We start from the raw sequence: 24,682 nt of genomic DNA on the forward strand, positions 1-24,682 counted from the left end.
GCAGCACTCATATCCATATTTCTATACTTTAACTACATATATATTTTAAAACAATCCATAAAATTATTTTAATATTTAAAACTTAAATGATACACTGATACATCTAATTTGTGTCTTAAACCTCAACATTATTTGAAATTTATCTGTGTACATATACATAGTGCTAGTTTGTTAATTTTCTTTGCTGTATAGTATTCTGGCAAATACATAGACTATAGTTTATTCATTGTCCTAGTGATGGACATTTAGGCTGTTTCTTTTCTTTTTTTTTTAAAGATTTATTTATTTTTATACAAGAATTGGGGTACACGCTAGAGGTGTGGGGGGTCAGAGGATTCACCAGAGACAGAGTGGGGAACAGATCAGGCAGATCTACTGAAATACACTGCTGAGGGGAGCAGCGGGCGAGTCAGGAGAGGTCTGCTGCACCATGTGGTTTGCTCCCTGGCCGGGGATCGATCTCATGCTGCAGTGGCTGCAGATTGCTTCATAGGTTGCATCTTAACCCCTGCACCACCAGGGAGGCCCCATAGGCTGTTTCTTATACTTACAAATATGTATCTTTATAGATATTTGCAACACACACACACCTTTGCTCTCATCCCTAATAGGGAGCACTTTCATTAAAACAACTCTTAGACCAAAGAGAACAAAAAGAAATGAATGTAACTGAGGAATCTCTTACTGAAGGGAAATACTTAGTTCTTCTTGCACTCGATCCTAACCCTTCACAGCAGACTGACAGGTTGAACTCTGAGTTCTTTTCAGCTTTGCCATCTATTTTTAAATGGATGCCAAGAGAGCGGTTAAAGTATGGCCTCCTGAATTCAACTCTAGAGGACTGAGAAATTCCTTACAGTGGTCAGATTGCAGAGACACAGGATGTCTTTTTCACCCTAGTGTCCCATGAACCATGCACACCACCACAACAGAGAGAGCCCACTACAGATGTTTATATGCATGGATGTCCTGGGCCTATTAGAGGAAACTCACTCCTAAAGAAGGAGTGCCTCTTTGTTAGTTGCTTAGTGAGAAGAAATAGACAGTGATCATAGGTCTCCTTTATTGAGTTTACAGTCAAGAGAGAATAGTCTTTTCCTACCAGGAAACTTGGTGGTATTGGGAGCCATAAAACCTTGCATAGGGATTGGCACCAATTAAATAAGCCTGAAATAGTGTACTCACACTCAGATTCCAAACTGGCAGAAGGACAGGAGAAAAATCTCTCTTTCCAAAGACTGCATTGATAACACAGATGTGATGCAGAGGAATAGATGGAGATGTATGGATAACACAGATTAACCTCATTATACTTACAAAAAATATGTCTTACTAAGACTGATCTGCAGCCTTATCTAAATAGGAAGGAGAGAAAGGTGTGCCTAGGTACAGACCTGATATGGCACAGTATCCTAGCAAAGTTGGAGTTACTGTGGCTTCATTGTCATGTCTTGAGGGAAAAGCTCAGAGTAGTCAATTATCACGTTAGTTCCAGCTCCCTGTTCAGAAATGTATTTTGCATTACTTTAATATAGACATTTTATATGTAATTGTTAACTCTGTAGTTATTCCAGGCAGCTGGATTTTCCTATAATGAAGGCAATTTCTTGTAATCATCAGTTTCCCTTCAAAATACTTGAAGGCTTCCTATAATTTCCTAACGTGGTTAAAAGCCTTTAACAAGTAAGTCTGTGGTCTAGCTTGGCAGAGGTGAATGTTTGTATCCAATCAGATTTACAAAACTCAGGAAAATGATAATCAACGATTTCAGCTTCAGTCAGAAGCAACTGCAGGAAAGAACCTGTCTATCGAAGGTATAATTAAATCCAAAATTCAGACCCAGCTCCTTTACCACTAGATCTCACTTTTGGATTTGTCCTGCTAAAATTTTCATTTTAATTTTTTTTTTTTAAGATTTATTTATTTGTTTATACAAGCACTGGGTACAGTCAGAAGCGCGGGAGGGTGAGAGAATTCACCAGAGCAAGAGCGGGGAGCAGAGCAGGCAGAAGGACCGAAGTACACTGCTGAGGGGAGCAGCAGGCGGCAGGAGAGGTCTGCAGGCCATGTGGGACCTTGCTCCCATGGCCAGGGAGCAGCTGGGAATCGAACCGGTGCTGCAGAGGCTGCAGGCAGCTTCGCAACCCAGCGCTCAACCGCTGCGCCACTGGGGAGGCCCCAAGTTTTCATTTTCAGATGACTGCTTAGCTTCTGGGATAGTACACGACACTTAAATATTTTAATAGATTTTTTTTATTACCGATACATAAGGAAACAGCAGTTTTTCTTTCCAGTAAAGTGCAGTAAGACAAAAAAATCAAATTTATAGATGATCAAGAAATATTAAATGAATATATGGCTTCACTGGTAATGAAGAAAACTAAAAATAAGTTGGTTTGATTCTTAAAACAACAACCAAAAATGCTTAACTAGTCTGTGAAATCACAACTTTCTTGGTATCCATTAGAGAGCATGGTTACAGGGCAACCAACTAACTAAAAATTTAAGAAAATGTAGGCTCCTCCAAGGAGAAACAGGACACAAGTGTGCATTTAACTGCTGGATACACCAGATGTCACACAAGCTGGTAGGAAATATTCAGCTAAACTTCATAACAAATAAACAAAAACCAAACTGCAAAAGGCTGAGTGATTAATGTGAGAGGCTAGAATTCCCCGGATCTTTCAGGCACAAGGGGAATTTACAGCCACTCACAGACTTTTCTCCAGGGATCTCACTGATGCTCCAGAGGAAGACTGGGAACAAGGAGGAGTCCAGATGCTTCCCTCATGGTGAAGACCAGGGGAAGGAGCAGCAGCCCTTGAGGGAAAGGCATGAAGCTGGAAGCTATAAGCTGCAAGATAGGACAAAACCTTAAGCTTCTGGGAGAAGAGCAGCCAATGCTGACACCTGAGGGCAAAGATGATGACCCCTGACAACTGGGGAAAGGAAAACAAACAAAACTTAGAGGAATGAATCCTGAGTCCCCAACCTTCAGAGATGATGACCTACTCCTTAGGGGCATCCCCAACCTAGACCATTAGAGGTTTCTTAAGCATTTTCTAGATCTTGTAGAACTATACAATAAAAAGAGTGAATTTTACTGTGTACAAATAATCCTTCATTAAAGAATGGAAAAAATTAATTAAAAAGAATTAATGGAGCACTTGACAAAACGAAGAATGACTACATGTTAAATAGTGTCTCAATGATACTTTTCTGATGTTTATAAGTTTTACTATATAATATAGTAAAATATAGTTTGTATTAAAATTAGTAAAGTATTTGGGGGTAGAGGAACATTCTTTGTGTGACTACTCTCAACTGTTTCAGAAAAATAATGTGTGTATATGCACACATACACCTATGAGGTAATGTTAACATTTAGCAAATCTGGATAAAGGCTATATAGGAATTAACTTTTTAGAATAATCTCTGCAACTCTTTTGTAAATCTGAAATTATTTTCAAATAAAAATTAAAATGATATATAAAATGAATGAACACACTGACTCAACTATCAACATGTAGGAGCTGAGCATATAGCTATGCAGGTGCTTTATCAACCCAAACTTTGGGAACCTGGAGGCTAAACAACACTGAGTCATCTAAAGTAATATCGCAGCGGTGGATTTCTCCCTACCAGAGGCAACTGCTCCTTGAATTAATGGAGCTTACACTGTTAGCAGAAACCTGTTTCCCTTGGGTTTACATTCAGACCAACAGTTGGTCTTTTAAATCAGCAGTAGATTGTCCCACTGGGACACACCAGTTTTCAAGCCTGAGATTGGTTCTGTACTACCATAATGTGATACTTGTCTGCATGAGATTGATATAAATGCTAATAGAGAAAGTGGGACCAGGAGCTGTACAGCCAGAAAGGTGTCCCTCAACGACAGTGTTCCCCTTACTGTTGAAGAAAGTGCCTGCCAAGTTCCCTCTATCATCTCCTAGGTGTTTAAATAGAGATAATTATTTAGGACATAGAAATAATTATTTCACATTTACAAAGAGCACTAGGACATCTCGCTCTTTAGGAAGGAAAAATATTTAGTTGTTCTGAGGGTCAGGACTTGTCCATTTCCTGAGACTAAAATATGGGAGATGAGCAAAAAACCAACTATGACACCTAAATGTGGCCCCAAACCCAGGCTCACGTCAGTCAAAACACGTCACCATTTTATTTTTTATCTTTATATCCTTTTAATTTTATTACTGAGTTGCTATCTTCCTTTTCCATTTCCTGCCAACAGAAAAAGAGCTAAAGTCAATAATTATAAAAGGTATCCAATCTCCAGTATTTCCAGCTCATCCAGTAGCTCATGGTGAATAAAGTACTAATAATAAGATAGCCGGGGAATTATGAATTTTCAAAGTGGGGAGTTAAAGCTTATTCAAGTGGCTTTTTGCCAGCTTGAATAAAGACACCAGCATTGTATTAAGATGTTGACTTAGTGGGTACATGGTGGAGTTAGTTAAACGACTGCCTGAGTAGTCATCTAGTTTTGGCGTAGATAGGCATTATTTTCTACTTCTCTGTGGGAAGAGCTTGTTCACCTTGCAAGGAAAATGGCATCCCAGAGGCCATGGAGCAGTATATTTGACATGTAGATAGAAGGTGCTAATCAGAGAATACTAGAACAACCCAATAGTCTTGCATTTGACCTTTCTTTCCTTCTCTTTGATTTTCTGATCATAACAGTCTCTTGTTGTAACTAGCGCTGTGTTCGAAGGACCAAGCTAGTTAATAGAACTCGACATAGTCTTATTTAATTTCTGCAATAACATCAGGAACAAGTATATAAATGATAAAGCTGAGGCTTTTGCAATTCTCCCATGTCACGTTGGATTTTATCTGATTTCGCGGTAATGCTTTGCTTTGAACACTAATTCTCTGTCCCCAATGCAAAGCTGACAGTTGCTCTAAACAAAGGCACTACTGATTTTTTCTCCTCTGTTCTATTTTGAAGTAGAAGTTGAGGCCAGGCAGTTTCCCCCTCTCTAACCTGATCATCAAGAGCTTTCAGTTTCTTAAAATCCTTTCCTTTGTGGAGTTGAATTCTTCTAACTTAATGTCCCATTTTGATACATTATGGGGACTAACTGTCACTAATGGGGACTAAAACAGCCTAATGCTTGTTCAATAAAGCAGCCCAATTGGTTAGACACAGAGTCAGTGAGTAAGGTACTTGTAAAGAGCCAGCCTTTTGCTGGAGTGTAGCACTGCTCACCTACTACTGGGCCTGAATATGGTCCTAATGTGTTACTTTGCCTTTGGAGTATACAGCAGGTTCTCAAATGTCATTATTTTTTCCCCAAGATCATTTCAATATAGTATTAATGAGAAAAAAGAAATTATGGTCAAGTTGAATAAAATAATGTTATTCAAGGACCTGCTTTTGTTACACCTTGTTTCACTTCAAGTTGCACTTGAACCTATGGACAGCATTGAGAACTTACTGTAGACTGGTAGAAGGGTATGAGTCACTAAGGAGAATGGTAAAAATTTCAACAGATCCATCCTTTTTAAACTTTCACTGATTCAGATCCACATCACCTGTTGACGAAATTATCACCATAGCTTATTAAACCACATCTCCACTGAACCCACACCCAACTATACCAGAGATTCTCAAATGCGGGGCAGGAGAAAGAAATGGTGCAGGAGACTCTCAGAATGCAAGGGGAGGAGGATATTTTCCAAGTGGGTGGCTGATCACTTACCCCCACACCATTATCTAAACAGAACAGTGAGAACAGTTGTTGATGAAATGCTCTGGACATGTGAAAGGTGTGAAGGCAGAAGAATGGAAGCTCTGCTCTGAGCTGTAATCACTTAGCTGATCCTGTCACTCCTGTCCTTAAAATAGGACAGAGTATATACCCAAGAGAAAGGAAAGCATATTTCTAAAAACTTGCACACAGATGTTCATAACAGAATTATTTATACTCGCCAAAAGGTGTAAACAACCCAAATGCTCATTAATAGAGAAATGGATAAACAAAATCTGATACACCCATACAATGGGATATTATTTGGCCGTAAACAGGATATTCTGATACAACGTGGATGACCTCTGATAACATTATGCTAAGTGAAAGAAACCAAACATAAAAGACTACATATTATATAATCCCATTTGTAAGAAATGTCTAGAACAGGCAACTTCATAGAGATGAAAGTAGATTAGTGTTTGTCAGGGCTTAGAGGCTGGGTGAGAAGGGGATGGGGATTGATGAATACAGGGTTTGGGTATTTGGGGAGGGACAACAATGGCCTAAAATAAAGTTGTGTTGATAGTTTCATAACACTGTGAAAATACTAAAATACATTGTATTTTTGTGAATTACATTGCCATAAAATTTTGTTTGAAACAAACATTTCCAGGGCTTTTTATAATCAGAGCTGTGGCTCTCGAAATCTGTTGTACATCAGAAATATTTCTATAGCTTGTTAAAATAAGGAGTACTGGGCTCCACCCTCAGTTACAGATTCATTAGGTCTGGGTGGGGTCCAAGAATTTACATGTCTGACAGGTTCCTTGGAGTGCTGGTCAGGGACCATTCTTTGAGTGATAGTCTGATGGATTGGGTTCAACAAAGGCTCTTCAACTTAGCCATAAAGGCCCTTCACAATCTGGCTATGCCTGTTTTGCAGTTTCATTTCAACCTTAATTCATAGAGGTTTATTTCTAGTTATCCCACATTCTGGCCATATATTTATTATGTGTCCATTTATCCCTAAGATCTAGCCTAGAGCAGATATATTCAATTAATGCTTTTTGGACCAGCGATTAGGGCCAGATGACAGCAATATGCTAGCTTCACTCACAGAACTACTCTCTAAAGCTGGTGATACATCCTTGTCCAGAGCCCTTGGGACAGGGGTCATATGGAAAAAGGAATGAAAAAGTCAAATAGTATTCATGAAATAATAAATCTAGATATTCCAAATATACTAAAATATATCAGCCATGCCTCCTCAGGCACATAGCCCAAGAGAAGATTCTAATCAGTTAACTAGCCAATGTTCCACAGGCTTCAAAAACGTCAAGAGGAAAGGTACAGTGAGTCTTCTCTGTTAAGACAACCAGTACAGCAGGAAGCTTTATCCATAAGCAGAAGGTAGCAAGCAGCTCCAGCTGTCAAAATGAATGTGTCTTCATGATCACACATTTAAGTGCGAAGACTAATAAAAATTGGTGTTTATTTCTTATCACTATATGATACTGAGGAAAGGGAAAGTTGTTTAGGCTGTATGTTACATGTTTAATCATATCAAAAAGAATATACAAATGTGACATTCAGCCAGGCCTTCCCTTCTGCCTAAATGATTTCTTACCAGTAAGTTTGGTGAGACCTGTCAAATTATGTGGTAGCCAAATAACAGACAAGGGATGAATCTCCTCAACACTTCATCCCATGAGCTCCTTCACCACACAATAACCCCTGCCCTGTGAGTGAGTGCTTGCTGTACCAATTCTTTCAATCTGACCTCCAGCCGTGCTGCTGAGGTCTGCCCCCCACCCCCACCAGGTAGGCACGCTGGAGTCATAGTGACACAAACATCAAAAACTATAATGGAAATGCATTGCTTTTATTTTTTATTTTTTTTTTATTTTTTTTTTTAATAGAGGCATGTTTTATTTATTTATTTATTTGTTTGTTCATTTGTTTTGTTTATACATGCACTGGGCACAGTCAGAAGCGCGGGAGGGTGAGAGAATTCACCAGAGCCAGAGCGGGGAGCAGAACAGGCAGAAGGACCGAAGTACACTGCTGAGGGGAGTAGCGGGTGGCAGGAGAGGTCTGCGCACCATGTGGGACCCTCCTCGGGTGGCCGGGGAGCAGCCGGGAATCGAACCGGCGCCGCAGAGGCTGCGGGCAGCTTCGCAACCCAGCGCTCTACCGCTGCGCCACCGGGGAGGCCCGAAATGCATTGCTTTTAAATTCTTGTATTTGCGATGTGAATTACAGAATATACTTTATTCTCTTAGTTTGATCATCTGTCTAGGACCTCCCTGGTGTGGTTAAAGACAGCGTTTTCAAGCTATCGCCAGTCACTGCAGTTCGAGTTCATCAGGGCCGGCCAGGGAGCAACTCACATGGTGCAGCAGACCTCTCCTATCTGGCCTGCTGCTCCCCTCAGTAGTGTATTTCAGTAGATCTGCCTGTTCTCCTCACTCTCTCTGGTGAATCCTCTCACCCTCCGCACCTCTGGTCTACACCCCAGTTCTTGTAAGCATAAAAAAATAAATAAATCTTTTTTCTTTTTTTTTTAAAGAAAAGGATTCTAGCTATGGAAAGATCATAGCATTCTTAAACTGGTTATTCTCTGCAAGGAATTAAAAGCAAAAGAAGACTAACAACTGATTGTCCTCTCAGAGAGTGTCTTTCACTAGAGAAGTCACAATATATGTCTCTTTTTGAGCATGCCATGGAGATTTAAAATGTTATATATATATATATAAATATATAAATATAAAGTCCTATGAATTCTTTGTTCTCTTTTTTTAAAAAAAGTGCAGTAACATGAGTCTATTGGCTAGCACAATGAGACAGTTACAGAAGGACAAATACTGCCCAATTGCAACTAGATGAGATAATTAAAATAGATTCATTGAAGCAGAGAATTCATATACTAGGACTTTATTATATAGGAGTTTATATAAAATATATATTATATAGGGGCTTATATATATATTAAATATCATTTGCAAATAGGGACTTTCCTCACTTTTATGAATTGAAGACAGGCTTCCATTTGGGATCCAGGCATTTTGACATTTCATTCCTAGATTTCACTGGAAATCTTGGAGCCTGTGGCCTTAGGCAGTCAAAGCACTATGCTGTAAAGCATTAGTTCAGCATCACCCACACAATATGGAAATAGCCTGTGGTAACCAAAGTGGAAGTCCAACTCTGATTACTAGAGTATTGGAAAGGATCACACATAGTTCTCATCTATATTCTTCAGGACTACACTATTGTAGTTACACATATCTTAATATTGAACTTCTCTGGGGCCTGAAGCCATTTCATTTATCTTCTAATTTAGGTAATTTACACTCAAACTTAGATCATCGCAAACAGAACATTAAGGAAGTTAAGGAAGCCCTCAGCTGAAAATGATGTAGCCAGCATTCCAAATTTCCCTCTGTACCTTCTGTTCTCAATATTATTTTATGTCTTGTCAGGACGGGAAGTCATTTTTCACAAAAAGTTCATTTTGATTGTAAACAATGATGGAAGGCCAGCTTGTGTCTATATTTATTTAAGGATACCTGAATTTGTATTTAATTAATTAAACTTTTAATTAATTTAATTTGGAAACTCATCCTTAATCACACAGCTAGTTCAGAATCAATCTTTTCTCTCTCACTCCTGACTCATCTGTTCAGATTAAGAGCTTGGACTATGGTCATAAATACAGACCAGGACCTTGTCTGCTCCCAGCTGGGACCATGGCTATATTGCTGATAGAATCATCTCTCCAGTGCAGATAATAAGCCATCATTATTTTATGAAGTGGTTATGAGGATCAAGTGAGGATTTAAACTGTTAAATGCTTGGCATGTAGTAAACACTCAACATATTATTTGGCCTATAGATATCAACAATTCTTACAAATGCAGTATTTTGCAAATCACTCAAATTATATTTAAAAGGGAATCTTCTATCAAATGATCAAATATGAATTTCTCAGTGTATGTTGGTACTATCAAATTAATTTAATATTATTAGGGGCATATATATTTGTATGTTTTGATTTTATTTATTGTCTTTGGGTATCATGGTGTTGCCAAAAAAAAGCAAAAACAAAACCCACACACACAACCCTCTCCTATTTACATGGTTAAAATCTCTATCTTCCTTACTCAGGTTTTGCCTCACAACTCCTGCCTGTTGTGAGGTTTATGTCTTACCGGTGGCTGTGAGCCGGGTCTAGAAAAATTAGTAGAAATTTTCTTAAATGACCAATGTTATTGGTACAGTCTGATTAACATGGAATCGCTGCAATGGTATTTTTCCTTTATGAACAGAAATAAAAGTATGCTAGGCTTATTTCACTTAGTATCATGTCCATCACTTCCATTCATGTTGTATGTGGCAGAATTTCCTTGTTTTTAAAGACTGAATTATATTCTATTGTGTGAATATAAGGTAGTTTCTTAAATCCATTCACCCGTTGATGGGTAGTTAGGTTGTTTCCATGTCTTTCCTATTGTGAATAGCACAGCAGTGAATATAGGGGACTAAGTGAAAGGAGTCAGTTACAGAAGGACAAATACTGCCCAATTGCTATTAGATGATATAATTAAAATAGATTCATAGATGCAGAGAAGACAATGGTATTTGTCAAGGGGGGGAGCGGGAGGGAAATGAGAAAATACTGTTCAAGCATCCAAAGCTTCAGATATGCTAATTGAATAAGTTCTAGAGAGTGCTATACAACGTAATGCCTGCAGTGAGCAACATAGTATGGTGCACTTAAAATTTGCTAAGTGAGTAGCGTTCATGTTAAGTGTTCTTAGCACAATAAAAAAAATAGGACAATAGCTGGAAATAATATGATTTAATACTGGAAGTGATAACTCTGACTAAAAATATTTTAAATAAGATAAAGATAATTAATTTCAAAAACTAGAAAAGGTACAGTAGAGCCCATGGTTAATACTTCCTACACATAATCCTCAGTCTCATTCATTTCTGTGCCCTGTCTTCCTTTCTCATTGCTTGCAACTTAATGTGATTGTAACTATTCCTGATCATTCAGGTTCTAGCTTCAGAGGGCCAGAGCTTACTCATCTAGAGAAACTTTTTTTTATTCCCTGAAAACCTCTTCTAAACTGTCTTTATAAGCTCTTAAATGACAACTTAAGAAGTACCTTTGCTATACCACAGAATGTGCGTATGTGGCTGGCATATCTAAGGCCAAGAAACAATAAAACACTGTGAAGACATTCAGAGTCACAATCTCCTATAAAAACATGACTTTTGAGAAAATTTAACTCAGGTATTAATTACTTCATGTTTATTTCAAAGATAAAGCAAGAAAAACACTTGACTTATATGGTTGAACATAAAAGAAACAAATATCTGTATAATGAAATTGTATTCACAAATTTTTATAAGCTTACACTCTTGCATACAGTGAAATAAAAACCACATGAAAGGATTAGCAGCAGTAGAAAAATTTGCAGGTAGGCAGATTTCAGTTCAATATAAAGAAGAAAAGTCTACCAATTATAGCTATAAAGTAAGTCTTTCAAAATATAATGAAATGAAAATACTGGCACAAGTATGAGAAAATACAAGAATGTGTTCTGCAACATTATTTAAGGTAGGGAAATATACAAATAAGTTATCTTCTACACGAAGTGGACTACTACATTGCTGTTAAAAATACTGTAAATCTTTATTGATTTGCAGGTTTATTTGTGATAGCATGGAGGGTGGGTGGAATTGGGAAAATTGTATATATAGTGATTTGAAGATTGTTGTACTATATATGTATGTGTATACACATCTAGTAAAACAGTCTGGAAACTACACTGAATTGTGAACATTGTCAATCTCTACAGGATTGAACAGAAGGGGGAAAAAGGATAATTTTACCTTTGCTCAATTATGCAGTATTTGGTACAAGAATGGATTATTTTCATTTTAAAAAATAACAAAATTTCATGAACTTGTTATAAAGTCATTGGAAAACATGTGAGAAAGGAGAAAAGTTTCCATTCCCTGGAGCATCCAAGCAGAATCTGTATGGCCAAGTGCCCTTATAAATACAAAGGTCAAGGGCATGCCTATAGCAACTCCATTCTTTTTGGCATCATGAATATTCCCTTTTTACTAGATCTTTCCCATCAGCATGCAACATACTATAATAATGCCCACTTAAAAAAAATTCCTTAAGCACATATATCACTGCCTCCATTTCTATGCTCTAAGACTAGAATTCTAAGCTCCACCATCAAAAGTATTGCCCACTTTACTCTCTTCACTTATTTTGTCACCATTAATTTTTAAACTTTTTGTTTTAAACTTACAGAAAAATTGTAAGACTCATTTTCCATCTATATTCCCTTCACTTGGATATATCACTTGTTAAGATTTTTTTAATGTTTTATTCTTATCCTCTCTTTCTCTCTGTATGTGTATGTGTGTGCATACATGTAAGTGTGTATATATGTATCTATGTGTACACACAACTCATAAAGGTCACCAATGACTTCCATGTTGTCAAGTTTGCTGGTCATTTTTCAGTTCTTATTCAATGAGCAACATCAAAAATAGTTGTTGATACCCTCCTTTTGAAACCCATCTTCACTCAGACCTCAGAGCCCACTTCTTGGCCCAATTTGTTCCCCTGTATATGTAGGTATACCCATATATGTGTCCTTCTCAACCTTCTTTACTGTGTCTTCTTCATCATACAAACCTCCAAATACTGGTGGGCCAGGGGTATGGTCCTTAAATTTCTTCTCTATCTACATTTACTCCCCACATGGTCACATCCAGTTTTAAGACTTTAAATACTATCTACAAATTGTTAGATCAATTTATGTCTTTGATTTAAATTTCTCTCTTCCAAATTTTAGATTTCTATTACCAAATGCATACTTAATTCCTCCACTAGAGGTTTAGCTTTACATGCCCAAATCTAAATTTAAGATTATGTGATCTGACTTCTTCCACACTAACCACTTCCATTTTCCTATTAAGAAAATGGAAATTCCATCTTTCCATATGTTCAGTCCAAAATCCTTAGTCATTCTTGCCTCTTTTATATGCTCATCCAATACAATGCAGCCACTCCTTACCACTTCCACATTACCACCCTGGCTAAACCACCACCATCTCTCACCTGTAGCTTCCTATGTCAACTCTTTGTCTTTGTTCCCCACATGCTGCCACACCATCCTTTTAAAACATGGTTTATATCATGTTACTCCTCAGTGCAAAGACTTTCAATGACTTTTCATCTCACTTTATAATTTACTGCATCCCAGTCATCCTGTCATTGATGTTTCTTGAGTATTCCAGGTTCTAATAACTCATTAAGAACCCCCCAAAGTTCCTCCTACCCACTGTCTGAACAGCTACCCCATTTTGCAACTTTCTGCATGGAATGTCAAAGGCCAGGATGTGACCAATAAATGATTATTTTGACAAAATTAGTAAAAGCAAGTGGTAGAGGGATTATTCCAATGGGAAAAGTGTAATCCTGAGATGCTTGTTCTATTAATTCATAATATGGAATCTGCCATTAATCCAGCTGGTTGTTCTGGGAAACTGTTTTACACATTGACTGATGTTATTAGGATTTTGTTTCAGTTCAAGATTTCATCAACAAAATAACCAGGGTTAAACTTCAGGACATTTTGCTTCTTCTTGTTAAGCTTGTTGCAATGTTATTGTCTGAAGCAATGAGCAGTGATAAATTATATAGATACATATATTCTATGTCTCAGAAGGAAGGGCCTAGTTTTTGGTATGTGATATATGGGTTCAATCTTACTAGTTCCCTCTCTCATCTCACCTGTATCACTCTTTAGTCATTGCTTTCAGCACAAACACAGACCACTATTCAAATAGTATATGAGAGAATCATGCAGCAGACATCTCAAACTGAAAAAAAAAAATGCTTTGTAAAGATATTTAGAGAATAAGACTACTTAGACTTGTAGTTTTGATTGTGAGTTGAAAAACATTGGAACCAACTCTTTCAGGCTTTATATAAATATTAAGTCAAAATCATAGTCATCTTATCCTAAATAAGGTAAAGAACCAACAGTTCAAATCCACAGATTTTTATTGTCATGGAAACATTTTCATAAAAAAGATGTTTCACTCTTTCTTTCTCTCTTCTCTTCTCTTCTCTTCTCTTCTCTTCTCTTCTCTTCTCTTCTCTTCTCTTCTCTTCTCTTCTCTTCTCTTCTCTTCTCTTCTCTTCTCTTCTCCTTTCTCTCTCTCTCGTTATATGGGTATGTAGATGGAAATTCTACGAAATCTAACCTCCAAGTATAGTTGCTTTAGCTGTCAAAAGTCTTTTCTATCCCTAGTACTTAGCACATGGTAGATGCTGATTAATATTTGTTGAAAGAATGCTATGGGAAAGAGGAAAGATGACAAATATGCAGAAAGGCTACAGACAAGAGTCATTCACTTTTTATTGGATACCTACAATGTGCCAAGCATGTATTAAGTGCTCCAGATATAAAACAACAACAAAAATAAGACATGTGCTATCTCATAGTCTGGTGTTAAATAAGACAACAAGCACTTACAATGTAATGTGAGACAAGTGATGCTGGGGTTACCCAGAGTACCATGAAAACAAAGGGGACATAAGTTGAAGGAGACAGGAAAGGCTTCTGGAGGAAGTGCTAATATGTGCCCTGACATATGAGTAAGAGTGAACCTATTAATGGGGAGGGGTTGAGGGCTGTGAAAGGGATTGCTCCAAGTAGAGGGAACAGCACATGCAAAAGTACTAGTATCAGAGAACATGGCTTCACAGACAACGGGGAGCCTTTTAGTAGGACTTTGAGAGTTGAAGTTGAGGGGTTGGGAAGACTTGAGGATGGGGCCCAGATCATATGTAGTCTTGCTAATTGTTGAAGCTGATAGTAGATGGCTGATTAATATTTGTTGAAAGAATGCTATATTTCAATATATGTTGAAAGAATGCTTGTTAAAAACTCTGAAGATTTAGTTTCTTGATATACAAATAATAAAAACTTTTTTAACTTATGAATTAGAATTAGATTGTTAATAACATTCATATCCATATCTTCACTATGGCTATTCGTGTTTTTTTTGTGCTTCCATATGAATTTCATCAGTATTTGTTCTATTTCTTTGAAGAATGTCATTGGGATTTTTATTGGAATAGCATTGAATCTATATATTACTTTTAGTAGGATGGCCATTTTGATTATGTTAATTCTTCTGATCCATGAGCAGGGGAGGTCTTTCCATTTCTTTGTGTCTTCTTCTGTTTCTTTTAACAATGCTTTATAATTTTCTTTGTATAGGTCTTTCACCTCTTTTGTTAGGTTTATTCCCAAGTATTTGTTTTGTTTTGTTTTTTTTTTTTTGTTTCAATTATAAAAGGGATGGGTTTCTTGATTTCTTCTTCTTCAGATTGATTGTTTGTGCATAGGAAGGCTACTGATTTTTGTGTGTTGATTTTGTATCCTGCTACTTTACTGAACTGATTGATTGTTTTGAGTAGTTTTTCTGTGGAGTTTTTAGGGTTCTCTCTATATATTATCATATCATCTGCAAATAGTGATAGTTTCACTTCTTCTTTCCCTATCTGGATTCCTTGTATGTCTTTCTCTTGTCTTATTGCCCTGGTTAGGACCTCCAGTATTAATATTGAAGAGCAGTGGTGAGTGAGGACATCCTTGTCTTGTTCCTGATCTTAAAGGAAAGGGCTTCAGCTTTTCACCATTGAGAATAATATTGGCGGTGGGTTTGTCGTATATGGCTTTTATCATGTTAAGGTATGTTCCTTCTATCCTGTGAATTTCAAGGGCCTTCATCATAAATGGATGTTGGACTTTGTCGAATGCTTTCTCAGCATCTATTGCATATCTTTACTATGAGTGAGGGTTAAGTTTATTAAGAAGTACATTTCAGAGTGTTTTTAAAAGTCAATAGAAGACAGACATCTCTTTTAAGGGACACTAGTGAGAAAGTTAGATAACTAGTGGTACTTCTGTTACATATATGTCCTGCACCTCATGATTTCACTCAATGTTTCAGCAGAAAATTATCACAGATTAACGAGAGAAAACATGAGGAAAAGGGGAGGAAAAATGAATGGAGGAAATTCTTCCACTTTTGTTCTCTCCAAATGAATTAATGAAAACATATCAAGGATCAGAAATTTGGAGAGGAGGAAGTCTATAATCTAGATATACAAGATATAGTTCAGTATTGCTCAAAGGCCCCAAATTTAATTATATATTTGCAATATTTATAGACTTATAGATCTGTCATCAACTGTGTAATAATGTTTTCCATGACATATTTCTGATTTCAGATATAGGCCACTAGATATAAATCCTTTTCTAGGGAGTTTAATTCATATGAACTACATTATAAAACTAGATTTCAAATTTTATTTGCAGTTTCCTAGATTCCTGCAATAGCCCCCTTCATTCAATCCTGATCTTACTATAATCTACTCTCAGCTCAGTATATCCTATTAAAAAGTAAGACAAAGTCATACTGTTGGTCAAAATCCATCAACTCAGAGTGAAAGTCATAATCCTTACAAGGCTTTATATAGCTAAAACTTAATCTGGCTCTTCCCCAACCTCACTGTTACTTCTCTGACATCATCTCAGGCCACACAGGTCTCGTTCTTATTTGAACAGGCCAGGCCACCGTAGGGCCTTTACATGCGATGCATTTCCCCCTGAAATCCACAAAATTCTCTCCCTCACCTCCTTCATTGTCTCTATTCAAATGTTATTTTCTCATGACTCCATCCTATTTAAAACCTCATCACGACTCTCCATTCCCCTTACCCTGATCTACTTCTGAGATATACTGTGTAATATTTATTATATTTATTGTCAATAGAATGCAAATTCCATAAAAGCAGTAATTTTTGTCTCTTTTGCTAATGATCCATCCTAAGCACCTAGAACAGAGCCTTGTATATTTGCACATGCTCAATAAATGCTTACTGAATCAACTGCTCAAATAAAATTTTATGCCACAAGCTAAGACAGAATATGGCAATGAATATCTTTCATTCTGAGAAGAAAGAAGATCTGATTTGAAAATTTGTATGTAAACTTATTTCCCTTCTATGCAAAACAAAAACAGTTTATGTTTTTAAGGGCACATGAGGATTACTCATCTCACAATTCTGGCAAAGAAGTGTGTGTGCACTACTATTTAAGTATTTGTGTAGCAGGAAAACACAGCAAATGTTTTCACTTTACAAGATCACCACAGTAAGGTATTTTAAGATTGAAAGACAGTTTGAGATCCAATCAATACTTCTTTCTTTCTCAAATTGGCATATCACAATGGGAATGATTGACTCATCAGATTTCATTTTTCAAAACCAACAGAAACCACTTGGAGAATTTTCAAAAGACTAGTATTCTAATAGATTTAAAATTTTTTTCCCCTTTGAAATTTAAGAACCACTATTAAAGGCATAATTGCATACGCTGAAAAAAGTCTTATAAAAGCTCACTGTCTTTACAGCAATGAACAAAAACTGATAATAAATGTGTTAGTATTACTCCTTAAGTGTCATTTCTACAAATCTGAAGGAAGCGAGAAAGCCTTTATAAAGTATTCTAAGTTATTACAGTAACCAGAAAGTTAGAGGTAGTTCATAAGGTAAATGAATATTTTTAAGAGTAACTTGAAAAAAAAGGAGAAAAATGTGTGAATTCCAGCTCAGTGAGGAGAGGAGTGGAATAGTTAAAAAATTGATAAATCTTGAAAAGGGGAATAAAAGTTAAAAAGAAACAGAATAAATGGAACAAATAGTCCAAAAATAAAAGGAACAAAATTTAAAAGTTTGTTAATTATAATAAATTTAAACAAACTAAATGCTCCAGGTAAAAGACAAAGATTCTTAGACTGTAGTTTTAAAAATTCAAATATATATTGTTTGAAAGAAACATGTATAAATTAAAAGGATACACAAAGGTGGACACAAAAAGGTAAAAATAGAACATCAGTAAACTTTAACCAAAAGACAATAACAAATTGTTGTTGAACAAAAATCTGCCTTCCCCAAATGTGTCTTTTTTTTTTAATTTTTTTTAAAAAAAGATTTATTTATTTATTTATTTATTTATTTATTTATACAAGCACTGGGTACAGTCAGAAGCGCGGGAGGGTGAGAGAATTCACCAGAGCCAGAGCAGGGAACAGAACAGGCAAAAGGACCGAAGTACACTGCTGAGGGGAGCAGCGGGCGGCAGGGGAGGTCTGCGCGCCAGGTGGGACCCTCCTCCGGTGGCCGGGGAGCAGCTGGGGATCCCACCGGCGCTGCAGAGGCCGCCGGCAGCTTCGCAACCCAGCCCTCAACCGCTGCACCACTGGGGAGGCCCCAAATGTGTCTCTTTTTTTCGTCAAAAGATTGACATGATGGGAGGGACTCTAAAGGCGATGAAGAAGCTGCTTTTCAAAAAGACATTTGCGTGGAAAACTCTCTGTAAGGGCATATATTGGAAGGCCCAATCTCCACTTACCTTTTAAATGGAGCGGCACAGCTTAATCTGTATAGCTATGTCTACTGTGCTTCTCTGGTAACCTTCCTAACTAATCTTTCCTTTCTTTTTTCAAGTTGTTTTTTGTTTTTTTAGTTTACTTTTGTATAGAAGAACTGGGGGTGTAGGTCAGAGGCACGGGGGATGAGAGGATTCACCAGAGAGAGTAGGGGGCAGAACAGGCAGATCTACTGACATACACTGAGGGGAGCAGCGGGTGAGACAGGAGAGGTCTGCTATTTGTGTCCTGATACCATACTAAACTCTTGTAATAAAAGACTTTAAGACCAAAAGCACTATTAACCATAGAATCCTAAAAAAAGTTATCAGAACCAGTTTTCTATTGTCTTATTTTCCTTTCTCCTTTTTCTCTTCCTAATTCCCTCTCGGAAGCAGACCATTTTTCTGCCTGTTTCTCTCCATTTCAATCTTTGCTCTTCTCATTCAGTGTGACTTTCTTAGGGCAAAGCACACAACAGTTGGGCCCATGATCACAGCCTGATAAACATTTCTAAAGAATTGCCTATTGAAGAATTTTTCATGGGATGAAAGAACGGTTTTGTTTGAGCCACATTTAACCATAAAACTCTATATAATGTTTGCTTTGTTAGATATCCTCAGTAATTGTAGGCAGATAACCTATTTTTTTTCCCCATCACTTCTAATACTGAAAATGAGAATTCATATTTGTAACTAGATAAGCAAAGGTGCTGATAATGAAAAGCCAATAACTAAAGTTCTTAACTGTTTGCAAGAGCAATAAAAAGTTTCGATTACAAACCGATTGGCTAATCTTTGACTTGTCACAGAGTTTAAAGTACCAAAGAGAATGTCCTTCTATCAATCAAATTAGAAAGTGCTTAATCAACTTTGAATATGTGACGGGAATAATGACTTTTACAGCCTCACCCAAGCAAGGCAACTACCCATATAAGCCCAGATCTTGCTGTACTTCCTAGTTCTGTATCTGGCAATTGATTTCAAATCACCAAATCTGACCCCCGGCTTCTGATAGAACTGCACTTGAGGGAAAAAGAAGTGCTTCTTCCTTCAGAAAATTTAGATTATTAGGAAGAAGACCACCGTGCATATATCTCACATCTCGAAACGTCAACTTTTAATTTCAAGATGCAAATAAAAATTTTGAGTGGCATTTACTTTCTAGCTCAAACCAGTCAGTCTCTTTGATATCTATCCAATCCCCAATACATGACATACAGGCCATACATCCCCATACATACATGACATACATCCCCATACAGGCCATGTGGAGGGGACCCTGGATATGTTACTTAAAATCTCTGTGACCCCATTTCCTCAGGGGTGCAAGTGGATAGATGATACATAGAATTTAGAAAGTGTGATATGGCCCTAGTTATTTAAGCTCTAAATAGTGAAGGTACCTCTTACCTTGGGACTGGATATAATTACTTTAGGAAAAATTATTTAGAAAAGTGTTTTCTTTTATAGGTTCGTGGCAGTGTTGGGAGTTGGACAGACGTCAAGTAGATGTCCTTGACAGTCACTAACCACTACCCAGGGCTTTATTCATAGTAAATGGACATTAAATGTCAACTAGTAATAATGATGATTCAAGCCCCACTAAATTGAGAGGTTTCTATAACCAATTCTGATTAGGGGAATTGAGTATTTTAAAAAGAAAAATTCAATAATGAAATTGAAAGAGGAAAATATCCTAGCATAAATCCCTCAGATTCAGATTCAGAAATTGGGAAAAAAAAAGTCATCTTTTATTTTTCTGATTGGCTTGAAGGAATGAAAGTCATTTGGCCAAGGGCAAAAATCAAAGTGTGAAGCAGTGAGACATACAGATGGTCTCAAATCAGCCCCAATTAACAAATGCAAGCTTTCACTGCCCCGTAGAAAGTATATCCAGAACACTGTGGACTCGTTGCTTTTCGTTTCGGAGTGTAATCTATATAATTGTCTTTCATAGGTTTAAAAAACAATAAAAGATATAAAGATATGGAGAACCTTGGATGTTTGAAAGTAGGGCAAAGGACTTTGGCTATAGGATTAATTATTAAGCATAACCCCTTACTGTATATCAAATCCACCTTAAGTTTAAATAAGTGAGACTCTTTTTTCCCTCTTGTCAATTTTATCTAAATGAATAAATCACTTCTTTTTGACCATAAAGGGGTGTAATTTTCCATGCTGTGGTATATTCGCTCTAACCAAAAATGTAGTCAAATATCTTCTGGAAACACTGTCAAAGTGATCAAGGTCACAGGTAAAAGTCAAGCAGAAGATTCTCAAGCTCTGCCTGGGATTTCTACCCAGTATGATTGACAATGTTTCAAGCTTTAGCTTTTCTGGTGAAGGGACACCAGAAAGTGGCAAAAGTATCTGATTCAGTTAAAAGAGCATTTGGAGTTTACAGAACCATAGTTATTTTGACACAACCAAAATAGACAACAACAAAAAAAATCTTCCTAAGAAAATATATTACCCTTAAACATTGAGCAAGAATCTTATGAAATTCTGGGTTATAATCAGAATTTCTAATCAGGGAACTTTATTGGGAGAAGCTATTTTTTTTCCCACTGTCCAGGTATGAAGCCCTTGAAGCTGGACTGACTCACATATCAGTTTCAAATGGTACTGGCATCTTGAGTAACCCCCTTGGGCCCGAGGACTGTTGTCCGGAGCCGCCTGGAGCATGCGCCGTGTTGCGCAACACACGTGCCATTAATTAGTTTTTGCTTTACCATTTCGCCTGCTGAGAAAACCTGTCCCGACCCGCGGGATTCGTAGGCACGAAAAGAGAAGGGCTGAGGATTGAAATGAGGGGCTTGAGACAACTTGACGCTAGCGTTTACTTCTTTATTTTTCCTTTACCTTTCTTTTACTTTTCCCTGTCTTTCTACCTTCCCTGACCTTCTCTCTGCTCCTCTCGCAATAACCTCTCTCGCAATAATCTCTCCACCTTCTCGTGGTTCTCTTCTTATATCCTGGTAGCTCCTCGCATTGTACCTCCCAGTCTCATTTGATTAATAGGAAACACCTGTGGTTTCTCAGCAGGCAAAACGGTAAAGCGAAAACTAATTAATGGCACGTGTGTTGCGCAACACGGCGCATGCTCCAGGCGGCTCCGGACACCTACAATACAAAGAGAGTGAGGAGGCATTCTAGAAGTTACCACATTTCTGTTTCTCTTCCAGAAGCCCCAACATATGTCAGAATAAGCAGTCAAAATTTTTCATCTTTCCTGGAAACAGATTAAATTATTATGTGTGGCAGTTATAAGCTCTTCGCCAAACCTCTGATTCTCCTTCCTATGTGTCCAGACTACCTGTTCATGAGACTAGGTTTTTTTTTTCCTTAAAGATTTATTTACTTATGCATACAAGAACTGGGTTATAGGCCAGAGGTGTGGAGGGTGAGAGGATTCACCAGTGACAGACTGGGGAACTGAACAGGCAGACTGACTGAAATACACTGCTGAGGGGAGCAGGAGAGTCAGGAGAAGCCTGCTGTGCCATGTGGCTACGTAGCTCCCAGGCTGGCTGGGGATGGAACTCGTGCTGCAGAGGCTGCAGTTAGCTTCACATTGCTGTGCTTAACTTCTTGTGCCACAAGGGAGGCCCTGAGACTAGCTCTTATTGATTATATGTGGGCAAAGGTGATAGGTGTCAGCTCTTGGTAAGACTTTTAAGTAGCAGGTGTGCCTCTTCCACATTCTCCTTTCTGCCTGCAGGATATAATGGTAAAGAGGCCCAGCAGATGGAGGGACCATAAATGGAAGATGAAGCTCTTTGATACCATATGTGAAAGAAAATTGACCACCAACCACAAATACCAACAAATACATGAACAAAACCTCCATTGTGTTTGAACATTATGCATTTTGGGATCAGTTCGGTACTGGAGTCAGGCCTACACGAACTAATGCACCCAATATTTTATGTTTTAGAGCATAAAATCACTTGAACATCAGAATTATGGGCCTTCATCCTGGAAAATATGAAAGGGACTAGCAGAACAGTAAAATAAAAAGGAAGGAATAATAGCTACAAATATGCATGTGAACTATGTGCCCAGTCCCACGTTAAATGCATTGCACATACTGTCTCATTTAATTTCATTTACTCACACAACTTTTAGAAATGGTATTATTATTATTATTATTATTAGGCCCATTACTCGTATTTGGGAAATGAGGCAGGAGTACTCTGCAAGTACTCGGGAAGCCATGACTCAAAATCTAGGCACTTTGGACAATTTTATCACAACACCTTATAAAATAAGCTTTGTTATCCCTATTTTAAAAATGAGTAAGCTAAGGTATAAAGATGAATAGAAGATGAGTAAGATGAGATAAATGATCTGTTCAAGCTCACACAAGTGGAAAGATTCAGACCCAGGTCTGTGTGGCAGAACATGGAGGGGAGAGGTCACTCAGATAGAGTGTCCCTCCATTCCCCCGCCTCAGAGGCCTTGAGGTTGCTCTGTTAGCTCTGAAAACATAGGACTACTGCAGTCTTCATTAGTTGTCAGTTTTGAAGACATTGCAATTTTTGACAAATAGTTAACTGGCTTCCCCCAATATGTCACTGATGAAAGATAACAGTGGGGAGCTACTTCCAAGATAGCGGGTGGGGCTCGTAGCCAACTTGATGGTGGAGGGTGGAGCTTTTAAAACTCCACCCCCTGAGCAGGGGCTCATGGGAAGTAGGACAGAGCTGAACTTTTGGACAGTAAAGCTTCTGGGGTATTGGGGACTTTTTAACTTCAATGGCCCACCCTTTTATTGCATCCCCAAGGACTGACCCCTCAAGGACTTGTTGGCATGTCAAGGAATCTCTTTAGACCCATCCCTGTCCCTTCTCACTCCTGACTTAATCTGGAGCGTTATTAGCATATCTGGCCTATATATTTAGGGGAATGGTCAGTCCTGGAAGCTCACAGTGGGACAAGTCCAAGGTCATTTTGGGACCAAAGACTCATAGTCCCATGGTCAACTATACAATCTGATATTTGTTGTTGAGAAAAAGCACAGAAGCCTGTGAAGGAGCTGGAGCTCCTCAGCAGTACAGAGTCACCTGGGTCACAGGGGAGACTGCAGAGAAAAAGCAGGCTATCTTGGTAACCAGGGGGGTGAGCCCATCATGCTCTCAGTTTCATAGGAAAGGGCTACCACAGCATGGTCTTGATGCTCCCAATGCCTTGGGAAATGCAGGAAGAGGGGTTCCCGGACCATGTTTTTCCACAGGGAGAATCAGGACACTCCACGGGGGCATGGGAAGGGCACATTTCTTCTTCCAGACCTGCTACAGATGCTGGTCTGTTAAGGATTTTCTAAATATCTGCCTAATCATGTCACCCTCTTCTGCCTTAGACTCGGGACCAAACTTATTGCTGTATCCTACAGGATCCTATGGGGCCCTGTCTGTCCCTGTAATCTCAATTCATTCCAATGTGCCATATCGCCACACTCTCTAGGGATCTTAAAGTGTGATGACGGTATAGCCTATAAACTCCATCATGACAAAATTCCTGTATTTTCACTCACCATTTTATACCAGCACTTAGTTTATTTGCCTGATGTAGATGGCACTTAATCAGTACTAGCGGGTGGGTAGATGATTGGTTGAATGAATGACTGAAGAGCCAATATTTTTGCAAAAAAAAGTTATGTGGGTGCTGGAGCAAATCACTTCTGTGATTGTAGTCTGAGTCTTTGTCTTCCTCAGAATTGGGATGGCATAGAGATACAGGCCCCAATGTAAAAGGTTAATGGCAACAAAAGCTTCCATCAAACCTTACCAAAAGACAAAGTAACAAAAGCATGTTTCACTGATTCAAATACTTTTAGAAAGGGGTGGGATCTAAGTCAACAAATGAATGTAAGAAATGAACTCTAATTGATCATGTAGCCTTAAAATGACGTGGAGGAACATTACCAATTTGATTTTTCAGTTCTGCCCCTTTGCAGTGATGGTACAACCAGGATCAGGAAAAGAGTAAGAGTCCTAAGGGACATACATTTCCCTGCTGCCAACAGGATGCCAGGAAATCCAATAAATTTACAGAGGTTTTGTGAGTCAGCTCATTGCCAGGAAACATCAGTTTACAACCCTCCATAGCTTATTACAACCCTCCAAGCTTATTTCATTGCTGATATGACTAGATACCTGGGAGTTTTTGTGTTGTGTTGGTTTTTTCTCTATGACCATAGTTTCACTCAGAATGGACTCAGAACATGGCATAATATGAAGGGCACAGAAACCAGGTGAGTCAGTTGATGAGGATTCACTATGCGTAATCCATGGTACAATTAATGTGAATAAGAAGCATATGACAGACAATAAAGGTGAGAAAATTGTCACTGGATTTAATGAGGTGGAGATAAGGACTTAGCAGCACATGTGAATTGAGCTCATATTGGTTACAAGA

General features: G+C 38.0%; 1 protein-coding gene and 1 long non-coding RNA gene across 3 annotated transcripts in view; one reads left to right on the plus strand and one right to left on the minus strand.

Annotated features, from left to right (window-relative positions):
• LOC119242655 (uncharacterized) overlaps positions 1-24,682 on the plus strand; it is a 191,430-nt gene that overhangs the window by 76,508 nt on the left and 90,240 nt on the right. Inside the window, exon 3 of one of the 2 annotated variants that reach the window (XR_008550719.1) lies at positions 21,984-22,292. The exons of the other annotated variant lie outside the window; for it this stretch is intronic. This is a non-coding gene — a long non-coding RNA (uncharacterized LOC119242655). Of the gene's footprint in view, positions 1-21,983; positions 22,293-24,682 lie in introns of those variants that run through there. 2 annotated transcript variants of the gene reach the window in all.
• The window catches only part of COL28A1 (collagen type XXVIII alpha 1 chain), a 149,917-nt gene that overhangs the window by 30,157 nt on the left and 95,078 nt on the right, over positions 1-24,682 (minus strand). The gene's annotated exons all lie outside the window — the stretch shown is intronic.

This window comes from Talpa occidentalis, unplaced genomic scaffold (genome assembly GCF_014898055.3).
Source record: "Talpa occidentalis isolate TD23 unplaced genomic scaffold, MPIMG_talOcc4v2.1, whole genome shotgun sequence".
NCBI classification, from domain to species: Eukaryota; Metazoa; Chordata; class Mammalia; order Eulipotyphla; family Talpidae; genus Talpa; species Talpa occidentalis.